The sequence below is a fragment of the Hakea prostrata genome, chromosome 7 (assembly GCF_041222555.1).
Source record: "Hakea prostrata isolate BN-2017 chromosome 7, UWA_Hpros_2, whole genome shotgun sequence".
In the NCBI taxonomy this organism is placed as follows: domain Eukaryota; kingdom Viridiplantae; phylum Streptophyta; class Magnoliopsida; order Proteales; family Proteaceae; genus Hakea; species Hakea prostrata.
Genome location: NC_142606.1, coordinates 51,080,760 through 51,094,252, shown reverse-complemented (window position 1 = coordinate 51,094,252; position 13,493 = coordinate 51,080,760). Strand labels below are relative to the sequence as shown.

General features: G+C 38.4%; 1 non-coding gene across 1 annotated transcript; it reads left to right on the top strand.

Annotated features, from left to right (window-relative positions):
* Positions 1-313: 313 nt before the first annotated feature.
* On the top strand, positions 314-420 carry LOC149011335 (small nucleolar RNA R71). Its single transcript, XR_016174885.1, has one exon. It is a non-coding gene; the product is annotated as a small nucleolar RNA R71 (small nucleolar RNA).
* Positions 421-13,493: the final 13,073 nt, after the last annotated feature.

The following is a 13,493-nucleotide window of genomic DNA, read 5'->3' as shown; positions in this document are numbered from 1 at the left end:
GTCAATAAAATGTGCTTGACTTGGTGGTGGTCGTGGTGCAGCTTTAACTACCAAAGTCTCTAACTTTTTCAAAAGATTATCTATTTGTGCTTCCTTATGAACTTGGCTATCAACAAAATATCCCCTACTAGTCCTTTCAAATTCTTGGGTTGGCTCCCATTCTCTAGTTCTATCTGCTAGGTCTAAAAGAAATTCCCAAGCTTCGGAATCATCAGTGAACGATGTAAATCTTGTGGGGCACATAGATTCCAAAAGTTGATTTGTTTGATAATCGATACCCTCATAAATTATTTGGCATAAATGCCATAATTCTATACCATGGTGAGGGCATTCTTGGAGAAGGCTTTGAAACCTCTCCATTACCTTAGCAAAGGTCTCATTGGGTTTTTGACGAAATTGAAGAATATCATTTCTTATTTTATTCGTCTTGGAAAAATGAAAGAATTTCTTCAAGAATAGGACAGTGAATTGTTCCCATTAGGTAATGCTATCCCGAGGTTAGCTATAAAACCACTTTTTGGCTTGGTCCTTTAATGCAAAGGTAATAAACCTTAGTCTTACGGCAACATCAGTGAGTTGTTGTACCTTCATAAAGACACGAACTTCCTTAAACTCCCTAAGGAACAAATATGCATCTTGATTAGATAACCCATGAAATTGGGGTAACATAGACATATAATTAGGTTTAAGTTCAAATTGTTACCCCTTACATCAGGTAAACGTATACAGGAAGGTTGTGCATATCGAGTTGGATAAAATCTATCTTTAAGACTCTTAGGTGGTGGGGGTGGAGGTAGGTCTTCTATGGTCAAGGTAGACACTCGGACAATTTGATTTGTGGAATCACAAGTCCGGGCACGAATGCACTAACCACCTAATGCAATTAAAGGCTCTTAGGAAATAATGAAATTTTTTTAAATTTTTAAATTTTTTTAAAATAAAGTAACTAAAGAAGAAAATAAAATAATAAAAACAAAAGGGAAAGTAGTGAATTTCCCCACCACAAAGATTGAAACAATGATTCCAAAGCTATAAGGTTGCCAGATAGTGAGGCGAGCGCTGATAGGTTTGACAAAGAAGGGAATCAGATAGTCTTCGGATCCACCTACAATCAAATCTTAGGGATTCTGCAGTAGAGTGGGGACTACTATACCTTTTTGTTTCTACTCTAGTTAAGAGTAATATCTTTGAAATTTTTTTTTTAACACTTCGATTTACCTAAGAATGAGAAAAATAAAATGGACTAATATCTCCCAGGCAACGGCGCCAAAAGCTTGTTTGTGAAATTAAAAGTAACTCCAAGCGCACGGTATCGTGTAGCTAACGGGTCGATCTCAAGGAGATATGCCACTTTAGAATTAACTTCTTAATGATAATGCGAGAGTGCAATGATTAAAATTTGTTAATTACTTAATTAAACTAAACGAACGGTCCTAATCCATACATCTAATGCCATTGAATTTAAATGAAAATTAAAGCAAACATAATCAATGCATAATTAATAAAGGAAAAATCGAATAATAAATAAATAAAAATATAAGGGAAGTGATCCGAGTGTCAGCTCTGGATCTAGGGAAGTCATTAAACTCTCCAAAAAGTCATTAAACTCTCCAAAAATCAGCTAGATCGGACACTGGATGACCGTTTTATGAAGGGCTTGATCAAAATTGAACAGAGACATTCAAAAACGGGATTTTTCCTTCTTCCTTATCTAAATATAATTCTTTTTCCTCTTTTTCTTTCTTTAATCAAATCACAAATAGGAAATAAGATATTGAGGTATGCAAGGACTCTCTTCTCCATTTGGACTCTCTCAATAATATCTCTATAGATTTGATTGATAATTTATAATCTCAGCCGTAGATCAAATTTGCCTTCTTTATCTCTTAAATATTTCGGAGTTGGCCCATAATCACATCCTTAGCCCATCATGCTCTAGATCAGGCCCATTTTCACATTTGAGAATTTGAATGGACCTCTTGAAGTGTAAAATTGCATGATTCAACAAAAAACTCCAAATATTTGCTTAAATATTGAAAAGTCCTAAAATCTGCAAAAACAACACAAAACCCCAGGTAGCTCCACTCTAAGTGTGTAAAATGCATGCTTTATGCCCTAAGATTTCACACATAAATGTGCTCATCAAGCCCCTTATCAAATTTGAACCCCTTACGCCTTACCATGGCGTTACTCTACCACTGAGTTAAGAGGGTCCTTTAGTTGAAATTCCTAAATATTAGACGCTAGCTACTATAGTCCAGTGTATCTACATGTCTATATCTATAGAATATATGTATATAGTGTCACACCCCACCCGCCGGTCTCGGTTACCCGCCCGACAACCCATGGGAGTGATCCGTCACAGGATCCACGGTTTTAGTCTGTCTACAATAATAAATACAAATAAAGACAATCAAGAGCAAGAATAGTTTATTTAATGAATAAAAGGATTACAGGAGTCCAGATACTCCAATAAAATAATCAATGAAAGAATAATAAATCAAAAATGAATACGAGTTCAGCGGAAGCAATCAAAAGAGTTAAATTATTTTCTTTCCAGTTTCCTTTTCTAAGGCTAAATAATGTTTTTCATGAATCTCTAGAAAGGGGTCCTCCAGTTCTTCTCCATTCGTTGGGCGAACTGCTTGGCAACTTGTCATCTCTGTCCATCAATGGGTGCGATAAACGCATTCCATGCACTCGCAGGAGCTCCCGCACAGGCTATCTCCATTTCCCATTGTCGGTGCCACATCTTCTTCATACGAGAAGGTTCCTTCATAGGAAACCAGTCCATCTTCCGACATATTTCCTCCATCTGCGCAGACTAATAAAACATATACAATGAAAGGAATGAGTTCTGACGAACTCAATAAGGAACAGACAATTCTCATATATATGTCAATACAATCCACGAATGCATACATGAAATGATATGGATGTTATGCAGAAATATGAATGCTACTAGGATCTAACTATGCAAGTCTCTAACAGCTGACATGCTTTAAGATATACACCAACCCTCCTCTGGGTAGGTCTAGTCACTCTGATCCGGCAAGGACTGGTTACCTCTGTAGGGATCCTGGGAAAAGGGGTAAGTCAACACCTGGCTCTCAAACCATGGTTGGAGATAAGTCAACACTCTCTCACCACGACCATTGGCATTGAGTACTGGCGCATGTCGGGGTTTCTAATCCAATGCAAGTCATAAAGGAAACAAACTATATGAAGTCCAGATACTTCCCCTATGGCACCAACCAACTCGGCTACCGCTGTTGGACTCCACTCCTTAACCCTATGGTCACCCACATATTATTGGGGCGGATGCTCTCATGACTCCTCACGACACCCGGTCCGCTCCTTGGACGTCCATAAGCCCAACCCTAACATATGCAACCCTACCATTGCATGACCAACAGTGGACCACTGAATCTCCGCACGGGACTGGTTACCGCTGTAGGATGAAACAGAGTCATGTCACCATTGTCACGGGTCACCCGACTTCAATTCCCTTGCCGAAAGGGTAATAGCATGTGGGGTACCTAGCCATGCAATTCTAGACTCTCCTAGGTATGTCATCCAGTAATCATGATAGCGCTAGAGGCATCAGTGAGCATGTGTCCCATACCACAGCCCTCTAATATCTCCAGCCAAGATATCCCAATGGAATACCCCTTCCATCACAACTACATTACATCACACTATATCATACCATGAACAGTTGTGCAATATCATAAAAGATGAAGTACATCAAGGAACACCACAAACAACAAGTATACAATAAGATTCACATGCTTTATACAATTACAGCAAGTTACATGATCAAAGAATAGTAAATATAATAGCTGAATCATCATGTATATGTAATTGCATATAAATAAGAATGCATGTCCTTACCTATAATTTAGTATAAGTCCTTTAAATTGCAATCCAAACACAATTCTAAAACTTTAAGTAGAAACAGAGGACACTTATATGCAAGGTTACAAGAATGCATAAGAGTCAAGAGTTAAAACAAATCCAAAATCAAACCTACACAGTCACTAGAAACCAGCCAGTTGCTTGTGTCTTTTGCTTAAGTTAAACGACCTCCACAAGCAACCGCCCCTGTTTTAGATAGTTTCCAACTCCGAAAATTAGACTTTTGATCATCTGATTTCAATCCATTTTGGGATGGTCTTAGTCTGAATTCAAACTTAATAGGTCTATAACAAAGGGGTGAAATGAAACCCTAAAATTAACAAAGATCTAATACCCAAATCATTCCCCTTGATTAGATCCATCCATTAACAAATGTAAGGATTTGTTTCTGGACAGGATCTCATCAAGGACATTGGAAAGAGAGCTACAACTGATCAATTGGGTAACCACTAACAAAATGGGGATGGGTTCATATCAATTAGAGGTTAAAAAGAAGAGAATTGCAAATGGAGATTCATTACCTTAACCAGAATCACCAAGAATAGAAGGGAAAAGGTTCCAGATCACTAACAACACTTCGCCCACCTTCCAGCACGTTTCCACTGCCGCCTAATTGCCCAAAATAGCAATCCCGAACATAATAATGTGTTAATAGGGTGAGGGATGCTATTTATAATGAACAGGGGGCAAAATAGGGCATTTTCCCGCAAGCAGAACTGGGCGGTCGCTTAAGGCGGTCGCTTGGTTTAATCAACCGCCACTAGCAACCGCCCCCAAGTATATTGCTATACAAGGGTGCTTTGCTCAGGGAGTTAAAACCCAAACACAACCTAGCCCTAAACAACACATGGGGGAGATCTTACCTTCATTCCGAACATCTCCAAACACCACTTGCCTTCTACCAGAGATCCAACTTCCCAGTAAGGCAGATTCTTCAACAAGAGAATCCGAATCCATGGGTTCTAGATATGGATCATGGATTTCTATCTGGACACTCCACAAAATTAATCCGACTAGACCTTTGGGTTCTCAGACCTACAATACGGATTCCGGGTTAGAAAAACGGGGGTTGTTACACATAGAGACTCATTCAGGAAGAAAAAGAGTGACTTAGCAAGTCTAGGGTAAGGTAAAATGGTTGATGGTTCATGAATGAAGAATAAAAAAAATTTATCGTTGAAATGGAATGAATCATGAAAGCTGGAAAGATTCTTTGGATCTAGTCATACCATTACAGTATATTGAATATTGACAATTAATAAAAATTGTTCATACTCATACTTTGAGATGAGTATAGTATGATAGCACTTAAACAAGTATGCCCCCTTTGTTTAGCGGATTAGGACCTCTCTCTTCCAAGGAGGCGGCAGGGATTCGACTTCCCCTGGGGGTAGGGTACTACAAAAGGAAGTTGACAATAGATTATCAATAAACTTAAAATGGATTCTTCTGAGCATCAAAAAGTATTGATTAAGCCAATGACTATTCATGATTTTGTATTGAATCAATTTCATACCGGTTCCAAATTAAAGGAATGTTATCGTAAAACTTCGTTTGAAACGATTTGATAGAAAGCAACGTGTGACTTGAAGGACGTGATCAAGCACCATTTTCTAAAGGAATAATGATTCTCTTGGCTCGACATAGTTTGTTATGTTCCATTAGAACCCCTACCTTGTTGGATTGTCAATAAGACATGATGGAGCTCGAGCGAGAAAGTATTTATTTATTCCCCAGGGGCAAGGATCTAGGGTTAGTATCAATCAATAAGTTGTAAAAAATTCGTAAGCATATCTTTGATATAGAAATAGAAAGGATCGAATTTGAACAAGTTTCAACAAATCCAAAAGGAAAATTTCTTGGAATTGATAAAGGTTTTCAACCAAAAACGTATCACGCGCAAATCAATCGTTCTTATGATTTGATTCTTGGATAGAAAGAAATCCCAAAAGGTATGTTGCTACCATTTTGAAAAGATTAAGCATCGCCGAAGTAATGTCTAAAGCCATGATTCAAAGTAACGATGAAGTATCCATGAACAAGAAAACATCATTCATTTTCAATGGTCTCAACAATACAAATGGATCAAAAGGAGGAATCAAAATAGATTCAAAACGAGACAAAGAACAGGGTTTAGAGACGGCTCAATAAATGAAATGCCTAAGCATTTTCTTTTCAGCTCTTTGAGAATTATCCAACTTGAGTTATGAGTACAAATTATTTTTCTTTTTTTCTTTTCCAAGAAGGAAGAATAAAAAAATGACTCAAAGCAGAGTCAAAGTGATTTGATGATTTTATGGATCTACAAGACACTAAAATACATCAACTGAATCATTCTTTCTTGAGCCGTACGAGAGGAAAGCCTCCTAGACGGTTCTAGGGGGGCATTGTTCATCTATTTCTATCCCAATAAGCCATCTATCGAATTGTTGCAATGGATGTTCGATCCGGAAGAGATTTTAGGAAAGTAGGTTTGTACGATCCAATAAAGAATCAAAAACTTATTAAATGTTCCCTTATTCTATATTTACTTGAAAAATGTGCTCAACCTATAGGAACTGTTCATGATATTTTAAAGGCAGAAGTTTTTAACGAACTTCGCGTTAATCAAAAGAAATTGAATTAATGAAACATAAAATAAATAAATAAATAAAAACGTGCATTATTCTCATCGGGTGATTTGGGATTCCACCAACAAAGCAACAAACAGGGTCGAGCTTGCTTATTGTACCTTTATTGATATTGAATTATCGAATAAACTCGAGATTTTTTCCAATTATGGATCCAGCAATAGAAGCATTTTTAGTTATTAAGTCTTAGATTTTGTACTTAATCAAGATCTTGTATATCTAGATCTAGATCTATATAAAATAAAGTATTTATCTATATATACTATAGATACGAGATATGCACAATGTCAATATATATGCATAATATATGCAACAGAATCGCACAATTAAGCAAACAAAGAGTAATTACTAGATTACAAAGTATCCATTGCTGGGAATTCGAATTTTATCTCCTTCCATTTGCAAGCCTCATGAGTAATTTCATTACCTTCACGAGCAAGATCACGTCCCTCATTATGAGCTTGTACACACACTTCTAGGGCAACACGATTATCGACGACACCTAGTGCATTTCCCCAAGGGTGTCCTAAAGTTCCTCCACCAAACTGTAGTATGGAATCATCCCAAAAGATCTGGGTCAGAGCGGGCCTATGCCAAACATGAATACCCCCAGAAGCCAAAGGCAGGACACCTGGTAGAGAGATCCAATCTTGAGTGAAATAAATACCGCGACTTCGGTCTTTTTCAATAAAATTAGCCCATAGTAAATCAACAAAGCCCAAGATAATCTCTTTTTCCCCTTCAAGTTTACCTACTACGGTACCGGCGTGAATATGATCTCCCCCAGAACGTAACGCTTTAGCTAGTACACTAAAGTGCATACCATGATTCTTTTGTCTATCAATAACTGCATGCATTGCGCAATAGATGTGAAGAAGTAGGCCATTATCTTGGCAATAATGAGCCAAGCTTGTATTTGCAGTGAATCCCCCATCAAGTAGTCATGCATTATGATAGGAACTCCCAATTCTCTGGCAAATACAACCCTTTTGATAATTTCTACAAATGTACCTACCACGTAGCATTCAAGTAATGTCCTTTGATTTCACCTGTTTTGGCCTGTGATTTATAAATTGCTTCGACAAAATAAGAAACGGTCTCTCCAACGCATAAATGGTTGGGAGTTGACGTTTTCATCATCCTTGGTAAAATTAGTTCCACCACAAAGACATTCATAAACCGCTCTACCATAGTTCTTAGCAGATAACCCCAATTTTGTTTTAATAGTACATCCCAACAGGGTTCGACCATATTTGTTCAATTTATCCCTCTCAACTTGGATACCATGAGGCGGGCCTTGGAAAGTTTTAACATACGGGGTAGGGATTCGCAGATCCCCTAGACGTAGAGCGCGTAGCGCTTTGAACCTAAATATATTACCGGGAGTTGAACAAGCGACCATTAAGAATAGATATCCGCTGCTTAGGATTGATGACCTCTTCGATCAGTTGAAAGGTGCAGTTGTGTTCTCAAAGATTGACTTGAGATTAGGATATCACCAACTTAAGGTGAAGTCTGGTGACATTTTCAAAACAGCCTTCAGAACGAGAGATGGTCACTATGAGTTTAGAGTTATGCCCTTTGGTTTGACTAATTCTCCTGTTGTGTTTATGGATCTTATGAACCGAGTTTTTCATGATGTGCTTGACAAGTTTATGATCGTCTTCATTGATGACATCTTGATTTACTCGAAGAGTGAAGAAGAGCATGTGAGACATCTTAGTTTCACTTTGCAAAGGTTGAGAGAAAATAAGCTTTATGCTAAGTTTAGCAAGTGTGACTTTTGGTTCTCAAGTGTAGTATTTCTCGGCCATGTGGTTTCAGCTGAAGGTATTCATGTTGATCCTGAGAAGGCAAAAGCAATTGCCGACTGGGAAAGATTGAAGACTGTAACAAAAATAAGAAATTTTCTGGGAATGGCGGGATACTACAGGAGATTTACTGAGAACTTTTCTAGGTTGGCAGCTCCAATGACTAAGCTAACTAGAAAAGAAGAGAAGTTTGTTTGGACTAACGCATGTGAGAAGAATTTTCAAGAGTTGAAGGATAGATTGACAAGTGCCTCAGTTTTGACTATACCTGATGACTCTGGTGGTTTGACAGTCTACACTGATGCGTCGAAGATTGGTTTGGGTTGCGTCCTAATGCAACATGGCAAAGTGGTAGCTTATGCTTCTCAAAAATTGAAGGAATATGAATGGAACTACCCCACTCATGATTTAGAGCTTGCCGCGTTGTCTTTGCTTTGAAGACTTAGAGACATTAACTGTATGGTGAGAAAATCGTTATTTTCACATATCAAAAAGTTTGAAGTACTTCTTTACCCAAAAGGAGTTGAATATGAGACAAAGAAGATGGTTAGAATTGGTCTCTGACTATGACTGTGACATTCAGTATCACCCTAATAAAGCAAATGTGATTGCTGATGCTCTTAGCAGGAAAAGTAAAAGAAAATAGTTGGATTTGAATGCTTTGAGTCAACCATTGCCATTTTCGATTTCGGAACTTGGATTGGAAATTGTTCCTAAAGGTTGGAAATTTGCTCTTTTTGCCATGATGGCAAGATCCATCCTTAGAGATAGAATTGTTGCTTTGCAAGCTTCTGATCAGGAATTGAAGGAGAAGATTGAGAAGATTTCTTCGAATCCTGAGTCGGATCCTGATTTTGGCATATCTATGGATGGTGCATTGTTGTTTAAAGGAAGACTTTGTATGTCGGCTGCTGATGAAATTAAGAAAGAGATTTTGAAAGAAGCAGACCAGTCAATATTTACAGTACACCCAGGAAGTACTAAGATGTACAAGGATCTAAGAGAACATTTTTGGTAGATTGGTTTGAAGGCCAATGTAGAAGATTTTGTGGCCAAGTGTGAAACTTGTCAGTGTGTGAAGGTCGTTCGACAACCGCCATCTGGATTTCTACAGCCCCTTCCTGTTCCTAGTTGGAAGTGGGAAGACATTACTATGGACTTCGTGACTAGCTTGCCTCGGACAAGTAAAGGTAATGATACAGTATGGGTAATCATTGATAGGGTAACATTTTATTCCTATGAAGATCACTCATATTATGGATAAGCTAGCTAGGCTTTATGTGGACAATGTGGTTCGTCTACATGGAGTGCTTGTGAGTATTGTTTCTGATAGAGATCCTAGGTTAACCTCAAGGCTTTGGAATAATTTGCAAAAAGCTTTGGGAACCTAGTTAAACTTGAGTACTACTCATCATCCACAGTCTGATGGACAATCTGAGTGGACAATTCAGATTTGGAAGATATGCTTAGGTCTTGTATTGTGGATATGGGTGGCAACTGGGATGAACACTTAGCTTTGGTTGAGTTTGCCTATAATAACAATTATCAAGCAACAATAGGCATGGCTCCATTCAAGGCTTTGTATGGAAACACTTGTAGAACACCTTTGTATTGGACTGAGACCGGTGAAAGAAAAGTATTAGGCCCGAAAATGATTGAAGCTACAAGTGCAATGGTAGATATGATAAGAGAAAGATTAGGTCAGCTAAGTCAAGACAGAAATCTTATGTGGATAAGAGAAGGACCGACTTGGAATTTCAAGTTGGGGAGAAAGTTTTCTTGAAAGTATCACCTATGAAAGGTGTGATGAGATTCAATGTTAAAGGAAAGCTTAGCCCTCGCTTCATCGGACCTTATGAAATTCTTGAAAAGGTTGGACCTGTCACATACCGTTTGGCCTTACCTCCGTCTATTACTGGAGTCCATAATGTGTTTCATGTTTCGATGCTTCGGCAATACATAGAAAATCCGAAACACATACTACAACAAGCACCTGAAGGACTTAGTGCTTATCTTTCTTACAATGAAGAGCCAGCCAAAATCCTAGATAAAAAGGACAAACAGTTGCGGAATCGTATCATCCCTTTGGTACAGATTCGGTGGAAGAATCACACCCTTAAAGAAGCTTCTTAGGAGAAGGAAGAAGACATGAAGGAGAAGTTTCCTCATCTTTTTGGAAGCCCAGGTATGCTTTCAATTTCGAGGACGAAATTTCTTTTAAGGGGGGGGGAGAATGTGAAATCCAACCCTAACCTTAACCCTGGAACCCCGTTGTTTGTAGGTCCGAAGACCCGAAGTGAAGGAAGAAGGCAACTATGGTCCATCTCAATGGAAAACATGGTGTTTGACCCGGAACCCATGGAAACTGATGATGGTGTTCCATACTTGGAAACATTGTCAGAGTTGGAGAAGAAACTGCACCTTGATGAAGAAGAGCTTGGTTGATGGACCTAAAGCCTAGTTGGTGGTTTGAAGGCAATTCTCCATGCTAGGTGAGTAATTTGTTGAGTTGGGAGAAGCCCATTTGAATTTGAAGAGGTTTGGGACTTGAAGTCCCTAATTTGAGCTTGCTGTCAGGCTTGGTCGATTGACTGGTCGATTAAACTTTGTCAGAGTTGGAGAAAAAATTGCACCTTGATGAAAAAGAGCTTGGTTGATGGACCTAAAGCCAAGTTGGACATGGTTTGAAGGCATTTCTCCATGCTAGGTGAGTCATTTGTTGAGTTGGGAGAAGCCCATTTTTATTTGAAGGGGTTTGGGACTTGAAGTCCCTGATTCGAGCTTACTGTCAGGCTTGGTCGATTGACTGGTCGATTAAACTTTGTCAGAGTTGGAGAAGAAACTACACCTTGATGAAGAAGAGCTTGGTTGATGGACCTAAAGCCCAGTTGGACATGGTTTGAAGGCATTTCTCCATGCTAGGTGAGTCATTTGTTGAGTTGGGAGAAGCCCATTTGAATTTGAAGAGGTTTGGGACTTGAAGTCCCTGATTTGAGCTTGCTGTCAGGCTTGGTCGATTGGGCCAATCGACCAACTGCTGACTGAATCTGTGAAGATCTTCTGTTTAGGGTTTTGATGCTCTATTTAATAGGACTTCATGTTTCTTAGCCTCTTTTGTTTCTAAAACCTCTAGAGAACGTGGAGAACCTCTCTCAAAGCCTCTCCTTGGTGTTAGTGAAGGACTCTTGCAAAATCTCAAAGTTCTTCATCTCTTGTTCATCATTAAGGTTAGTAATCGCTTAAACTTCTTTTGATTTACTCTTGTACTGATCTAATCTCCTTGCTGTGATTATGAAGATGGTATTGCATCCTTGCAAACACCTCTTCTTTAATCTCTACATTTGTGAGTGAATCTCCATTCATTCCAATGATGCTATGATCTCCATATTTGATTTATAGAAGAGATCATTGATATCTTCATGAATGCATGTTTAATCTTATTTCTCTAGCATGTTAGATCCACTCTCATGATAGTTCTTATCTCTGGTCTATTGCTAATGTTCCTTTAGAGTGAAACCTTGTTCTCTTTAATTTATCCTTTGAATCCATGGTTTGTCTTCATTGAAAACCATGTTTTTGATCAAATTATAAAGTCATGTTTTCAAATTAGAAAGTCATGATTTTGATCATTGTTGGTGTCTAATCTATGCTAGTTAGTCTTAGATTACTGTTCCTAATATTCCTTTGAACTTTTGGAGTGTTTTGAATCCCAAAAGATTAGTTTCAGATCAAAAGTCTGATTTCTACTGTGTACTGTTCACTTGGTCGATTGGACCAAGCTACCAACCAAGCTGCCAACGTTGATAGTATGGGATTTCTTCGTCCGATTTGATCCATTTGACCTCCAATCTTCTAAGGCTTATTCCTAATGATGTATTTATGATTGTTTAGGGTTTGTTTGCTAACCTTGGACCTATTCTATTTGATCTCCGGAATTTCTTCGAAGCTAATTAAGGTAAGGACGGTTGTTTCCATATTAACCTAGATTGCATGATCTTAGTTTCTAATTTGGGAATTGCATGAGTTTACTACTATTCTTCCATTTTCTTATTATTATATTATTGTTCTAAGTACTTTAAGTACAGTAGGACTTATTCATGTAATTTTCTTATTCAATTGATTATGTTTATATGTTTATCTTTCTATATATTGGAATATCAGTTGTGTATGTTATGACTGAATTGGGAATGTGATTGCTTAGGTATGATTTGGATTGGGGAATGTCCTTTTGACGTTTCTGTCCCCAGACATCTGTGGAAGTGGTATGGGACATTTCCTATGGTGCCCTTTGACTCTTTCCTGGATTATTGGTTGTCATACCTAGGGCTTGTCTAGCAGTGTTTGGCTAGGATGTCCTGTTATATCAACCCAATTCAAAAGGGTATTGAGATCGAGTATGTGAAACCCAGCCCTAACCTTGACCCGGAAAAACCCTGTTGTTTGTAGGACCGACAACTCGAAGTAAAGCAAGAAGTCAGCTTTGGGCCATCCCAGTGGAGGACTTGGTATCTGGCTTTGAATCCATGAGTGTTGATGACAATGTTCTATTTATGGAAACTGAATCTTGATGAAGATCGGATTAGTTGATGGACTTGGAGTGTTCTCTATAATGGTTTGAAGGCATTTCTACCTATTAGGTAAGTCACTTGGTGTGTGTGCAAAACCCCTTTATGTTTGGATTTGATCTGAGCCTTCAATTCCCTATTTTGAACTTGCTGAACTAATTGGTCGACTCATTGGTCGACTAGACCAGTCGACCAATCCAATCGACCAATGGGTTCTGTCTTTGGTAATTAGGTCTTGCTTGCTCTATTTAAGTCCAATCTCGAGTTTGCTTCGTATTTTCTGCCTCCAAACTCTTTGGAACGAACCAAAGACCTCTGCAAGTCATCTCCCTTACGTTCTTGGTGTTTATCTTGACGGATCTTCGTCAAAACTCGTGTTCTTATACAAAAAGGTATGTTTACACTCTCTTCTTCTTCTTCATCCTTGTTTTCTTTCCTTTTTGAGTTGAGACAGTAGAGGAGATGCTGCATTCTCTGTTGCAAACATCTCTGAACTTATCTCCTGTGATCTTCCTAAGGATTAATGGCTAAAGCAATGTCCGTAATCATGATCATTGCAAGCTTTTGAA